Below are 6,805 nucleotides of genomic sequence, written 5' to 3' on the forward strand. Positions count from 1 at the left end.
AGGTTTAATCGAACCGGGAGGAGCCAAGAAGCACGTTGAAGGTTGATGGCGGCGGGACTAGCAGTGCGTGCGCAACACCGAAGTTCGAGCGCCAGCGTGGAACCTGCACAACAACACAACCAAAGTACTTGCCGCCAGCGAAGCAGTAGAGGTTGTCAATCTCACTTAGCACAAGCTTCTTTGTAAACAAAAGGATTAGCAGAGTATTGTGTGGAAGATGATTGTTTGCAGAGAAAAGCGATAAAACAAGTATTGCAGCAGATTTGTATTTCGGTATTAAAAGAATGGACCGGGGTCCCGAGTTCACTAGAGGTGTCTCCCATAAGATAAAAGCATGTTGGGTGAACAAATTACGGTCGGGCAATTGACAAATAGAGAGGGCATAACAATGCACTACATGTCATGATAAGTATAGTGAGATTTAATTGGGCATTACGACCAAAGTACATAGACCGCCATCCAAGCTGCATCTATGCCTAAAAAGTCCACCTTCGAGGTTATCGTCAGAACCCCTTCGGTATTAAGTTGCAAAGCACGGACAATTGCATTAAGTATGGTGCGTAATGTAATCAACAACTACATCCTCGGACATAACAGTTCTTGAGGACATGGGTGAAGTCTAAATGTTAGTAGTGAACTATGTTGAGTAATATTTAATGGTTTGATATTTAAGTTGTGGTGTTATTCTTCTAGTGGTGTCATGTGAACGTCGACTACGTGATACTTCACCTTTATGGGCCTAGGGGAATGCATCTTGTATTCGTTTACTAATTGTGGGGTTGCCGGAGTGACATCAACCTGAACCCCCGTTGGTATATCGATGGAGGAGGGATAGCAGGATCTCAGAGTTTAAGGCTGTGGTTAGATTTATCTTAATTACTTTCTTGTATTTGCGGATGCTTGCAAGGGGTTTAATCACAAGTATGTATTAGTCCTAGGAAGGGTGGTACATTAGCATAGGTTCACCCACACAACACTTATCAAAACAATGAAGATTAATCAACTATATGAAGCGAAAGCACTAGACTAAATTCCCGTGTGTCCTCAAGAACGTTTGGTCATCATAAGTAAACAAACCGGCTTGTCCTTTGTGCTAAAAAGGATTGGGCCACTCGCTGCAATTATTACTCTCGCTTTTTTACTTACTTGTATTTTATTTATCTGCTATATCAAAACCCCCTGAATACTTGTCTGTGAGCATTTACAGTGAATCCTTCATCGAAACTGCTTGTCAACACCTTCTGCTCCTCGTTGGGTTCGACACTCTTATTTATTGAAAGTACTACAATACACCCCCTATACTTGTGGGTCATCAATCCTTTCATTAGAAAATATGGTAGAAATTTAAATATCTCTGTAACTTTCTTGGCTTCCTATAAACCACTGATACGTCTTCGACGTATCGATAATTTCTTATGTTCCATGCCACATTATTGATGATATCTACATGTTTTATGCATACTTTATGTCATATTTATGCGTTTTCCGGAACTAACCTATTGACGAGATGCCGAAGGGCCAGTTCCTGTTTTCTGATGTTTTTTGTTTCAGAAATCCTAGTAAGGAAATATTCTCGGAATTGGAAGAAATCAACGCCCAGCATCTTAGAATCCCCGGAAGTGTCCAGAACACCCGAGAGCCGCCAGAGAGGGGCCATAGGGGGCCCACACATGGGGCTGGCGCGGCCCAGGCCCTGGCCGCGCCGCCCTATTGTCTGCTGGCCCCAGACCCCTTCTGACGTCGCCTCTTCGCCTATAAGAAGCCCCTCGACCTAAAACCACGAGACGGAAAAACCACGGTACGAGAAACCATCCAGAGCCACCGCCATCGCGAAGCCAAGATCTGGGGGACAGGAGTCTCTGTTCCGGCACGCCGCCGGGACGGGGAAGTGCCCCCGGAAGGCTTCTCCATCGACACCATCGAGGCTAAGGGCTGTACCGGTAGCTATGTGGTTCATCTCTCTCCCTATGTACTTCAATACAATAATCTCATGAGCTGCCTTACGTGATTGAGATTCATATGATGATGCTTGTAATCTAGATGTCATTATGCTAGTCAAGTGGATTTTACTTATGTGATCTCTGGAGACTCCTTGTCCCACGTGTGTAAAGGTGACAGTGTGTGCACCGTGTGGGTCTCTTAGGCTATATTTCACAGAATACTTATTCACTGTTATGAAGAGCATAGTGAAGTGCTTATTTATATCTCTTTATGATTGCAATGTGTTTTGTATCACAATTTATCTGTGTGCTACTCTAGTGATGTTATTAAAGTAGTTTATTCCTCCCGCACGGTGTAATGGTGACAGTGTGTGCATCGTGTAGTACTTGGCGTAGGCTATGATTGTGATCTCTTGTAGATTATGAAGTTAACTATTGCTATGATAGTATTGATGTGATCTATGCCTCCTTTCGTAGCGTGAAGGTGACAATGTGCATGCTATGTTAGTACTTGGTTTGGTTATGTTGATTTGTCATGCACTCTAAGGTTATTTAAATATGAACATCGAATATTGTGGAGCTTGTTAACTCCGGCATTGAGGGTTCGTGTAATCCTACACAGTGGTGTTCATCATCCAACAAGAGGGTGTAGAGTCTAGCATCTATCTATTTATTCTGTTATGTGATCAATGTTGAGAGTGTCCACAAGTGAAAGTATGATCCCTAGGCCTTGTTCCTAAATACTGCTATCGCTGCTTGTTTACTGTTCTACTGCATCTGTACTGTCCGCAATATTACCACCATCAACCACACGTCAGCAAGCACTTTTCTGGCACCGTTACTACTGCTCATACTTATTCATACCACCTGTATTTCACTATCTCTTCGCCGAACTAGTGCACCTATTAGGTGTGTTGGGGACACAAGAGACTTCTTGCTTTGTGGTTGCAGGGTTGCATGAGAGGGATATCTTTGACCTCTTCCTCCCTGAGTTCGATAAACCTTGGGTGATCCACTTAAGGGAAACTTGCTGCTGTTCTACAAACCTCTGCTCTTGGAGGCCCAACACTGTCTACACGAAAAGAAGCGTGAGTAGACATCAAGCACTTTTCTGGCGCCGTTGCCGGGGAGGAAAGGTAAAAGGCACTCATACTCCGGTCCCAGGTAACTAAGTACTTTTCTGGCGCCATTGTGTGAGTGTTCGAAGCTATTTCCTTTAGATCCTACAATTGCATCTTTTTGTTTCTTGTTTACACTAGTTAGGCATAATGGAAAACAACAAAAATATGAGAGATCTTTATGAACTTTATCTTGAATCAGGACATGATGTGTTTGAAGAGAGAATTAAAAAACCCATGGAACTTTATATGCATGCTAATGGGAATGTTATCAATATGAATGCTTTGAACACTATTGTTGCTAATGCTATGGAAAATTCTAAGCTTGGGGAAGCTGGCTTTGATGAGCATGATATTTTTAGTCCCCCAAGCATTGAGGAGAAAATTTACTTTGATGATACTTTGCCTCCTATTTATGATGATTATAATGATAGTAGTCTTTTGGTTCCGCCTGTTATGGAGGATAAATTAATTATGATTACAATATGCCTCCTATATTTGATGATGAGAATAATAATGATAGCTACTTTGTTGAATTTGCTCCCACTACTACTAATAAAATTGATTATGCTTATGTGGAGAGTGATAATTTTATGCATGAGACTCATGATAAGAATGCTTTATGTGATAGTTATATTGTTGAGTTTGCTCATGATGCTACTGGATATTATTATGAGAGAGGAAAATATGGTTGTAGAAATTTTCATGTTACTAAAATACCTCTCTATATGCTAAAAATCTTGAAGCTGCACTTGTTTTATCTTTATATGCTTGTTGCATTATGCTTCATGAATTTGTTTATTTACAAGATTCGTATGCATAGGAAGCATGTTAGGCTTAAATTTGTTTTGAATTTGCCTCTTGATGCTCTCTTTTGCTTCAACGCTATTTTCTTACGAGTGCATCATTAAAACTGCTGAGCCCATCTTAATGGCTATAAAGAAAGAACTTCTTGGGAGATAACTCATGTGTTTATTTTGCTACAGTAATTTTGTTTTATATTTGTGTCTTGGAAGTTGTTACTACTATAGCAACCTCTCCTTATCTTAGTTTTGTTGCATTGTTGTGCCAAGTAAAGTCTTTGATAGTAAGGTTCATACTAGATTTGGATTACTGCGCAGAAACAGATTTCTTTGCTGTCACGAATCTGGGACTAATTCTCTGTAGGTAACTCAGAAAATTATGCCAATTTACGTGAGTGATCCTCAGATATGTACGCAACTTTCATTCAATTTAAGCATTTTCATTTGAGCAAGTCTGGTGCCTCAATAAAATTCGTCTTTACAAACTGTTCTGTTTTGACAGATTCTGCCTTTTATTTCGCATTGCCTGTTTTGCTATGCTTGATGGATTTTTCGATTCCATTGACTTTCAGTAGCTTTGTGCAATGTCCAGAAGTGTTAAGAATGATCATGTCACCTCTGAACATGTAAATTTTAATTGTGCACTAACCCTCTAATGAGTTGTTTTGAGTTTGGTGTGGAGGAAGTTTTCAAGGATCAAGAGAGGAGGATGATACAATATGATCAAGGAGAGTGAAAGCTCTAAGCTTGGGGATGCCCCGGTGGTTCACCCCTGCATATATCAAGAAGACTCAAGCGTCTAAGCTTGGGGATGCCCAAGGCATCCCTTCTTCATCGACAACATTATCAGGTTCCTCTAGTGAAACTATATTTTTATTCCATCACATCTTCTGTACTTTGCTTGGAGCGTCGGTTTGTTTTTGTTTTTGTTTTGTTTGAATAAAATGGATCCTAGCATTCTTTGTGTGTGAGAGAAACATGCTCCGCTGTTGCATATGGACAAATATGTCCTTAGGCTTTACTCATAATATTCATGGCGAAAGTTTCTTCTTCGTTAAATTGTTATATGGTTGGAATTGGAAAATGATACATGTAGTAATTGCTAAAATGTCTTGGATAATGTGATATTTGGAAATTGTTGTGCTCATGTTTAAGCTCTTGCATCATATACTTTGCACCCATTAATGAAGAAATACATAGAGCTTCCTAAAATTTGGTTTGCATAATTGGTCTCTCTAAGGTCTAGATAATTTCTAGTATTGAATTTGAACAACAAGGAAGACGGTGTAGAGTCTTATAATGTTTACAATATGTCTTTTATGTGAGTTTTGCTGCACCGGTTCATCCTTGTGTTTGTTTCAAATAAACCTTGCTAGCCTAAGCCTTGTATCGAGAGGGAATACTTCTCATGCATCCAAAATCCTTGAGCCAACCACTATGCCATTTGTGTCCACCATACCTACCTACTACATGGTATTTCTCCACCATTCCAAAGTAAATTGCTTGAGTGCTACCTTTAAAATTTCTATTCTTTATCTTCACAATATATAGCTCATGGGACAAATAGCCTAAAAACTATTGTGGTATTGAATATGTACTTATGCACTTTATCTCTTATTAAGTTGCTTGTTGTGCGATAACCATGTTCCTGGGGACGCCATCAACTACTCTTTGTTGAATATCATGTGAGTTGCTATGCATGTCCGTCTTGTCTGAAGTAAGGGAGATTTACCACTAAAATGGTTAGAGCATGCATAATGTTAGAGAAGAACATTGGGCCGTTAACTAAAGCCATGATCCATGGTGGAAGTTTCAGTTTTGGACAAATATCCTCAATCTCATATGAGAAAATTAATAATTGTTGCTACATGCTTATGCATAAAAGAGGAGTCCATTATCTGTTGTCTATGTTGTCCCGGTATGGATGTCTAAGTTGAGAATAATCAATAGCGAGAAATCCAATGCGAGCTTTCTCCTTAGACCTTTGTACAGGCGGCATAGAGGTACCCCTTTGTGACACTTGGTTAAAACATATGTATTGCGATGATAATCCGGGTAATCCGAGCTAATTAGGACAAGGTGCGGGCACTATTAGTATACTATGCATGAGGCTTGCAACTTGTAGGATATAATTTACATAACACATATGCTTTATTACTACCGTTGACAAAATTGTTTCTTGTTTTCAAAATAAAAGCTCTACCACAAATATAGCAATCAATGCTTTCCTCTGCGAAGGGCCTTTCTTTTACTTTTATGTTGAGTCAGTTCACCTATCTCTCTCCACCTCAAGAAGCAAACACTTGTGTGAACTGTGCATTGATTCCTACATACTTGCATATTGCACTTGTTATATTATTCTACATTGACAATTATCCATGAGATATACATGTTACAAGTTGAAAGCAACCGCTGAAACTTAATCTTCCTTTATGTTGCTTCAATACCTTTACTTTGAATTATTGCTTTATGAGTTAACTCTTATGCAAGACTTATTGATGCTTGTCTTGAAAGTACTATTCATGAAAAGTCTTTGCTATATGATTCATTTGTTTACTCATGTCATTCACCATTGTTTTGATCGCTGCATTCATTACATATGCTTATAATAGTATGATCAAGGTTATGATGGCATGTCACTCCAGAAATTATCTTTGTTATCGTTTACCTGCTCGGGACGAGCAGAAACTAAGCTTGGGGATGCTGATACGTCTCCGACGTATCGATAATTTCTTATGTTCCATGCCACATTATTGATGATATCTACATATTTTATGCATACTTTATGTCATATTTATGCGTTTTCCGGAACTAACCTATTGACGAGATGCCGAAGGGCCAGTTCCTGTTTTCTGATGTTTTTGGTTTCAGAAATCCTACTAAGGAAATATTCTCGGAATTGGACGAAATCAACGCCCAGCATCTTAGAATCCCTGGAAGCTTC

The sequence above is a fragment of the Lolium rigidum genome, chromosome 4 (genome assembly GCF_022539505.1).
Source record: "Lolium rigidum isolate FL_2022 chromosome 4, APGP_CSIRO_Lrig_0.1, whole genome shotgun sequence".
Taxonomy (NCBI): domain Eukaryota; kingdom Viridiplantae; phylum Streptophyta; class Magnoliopsida; order Poales; family Poaceae; genus Lolium; species Lolium rigidum.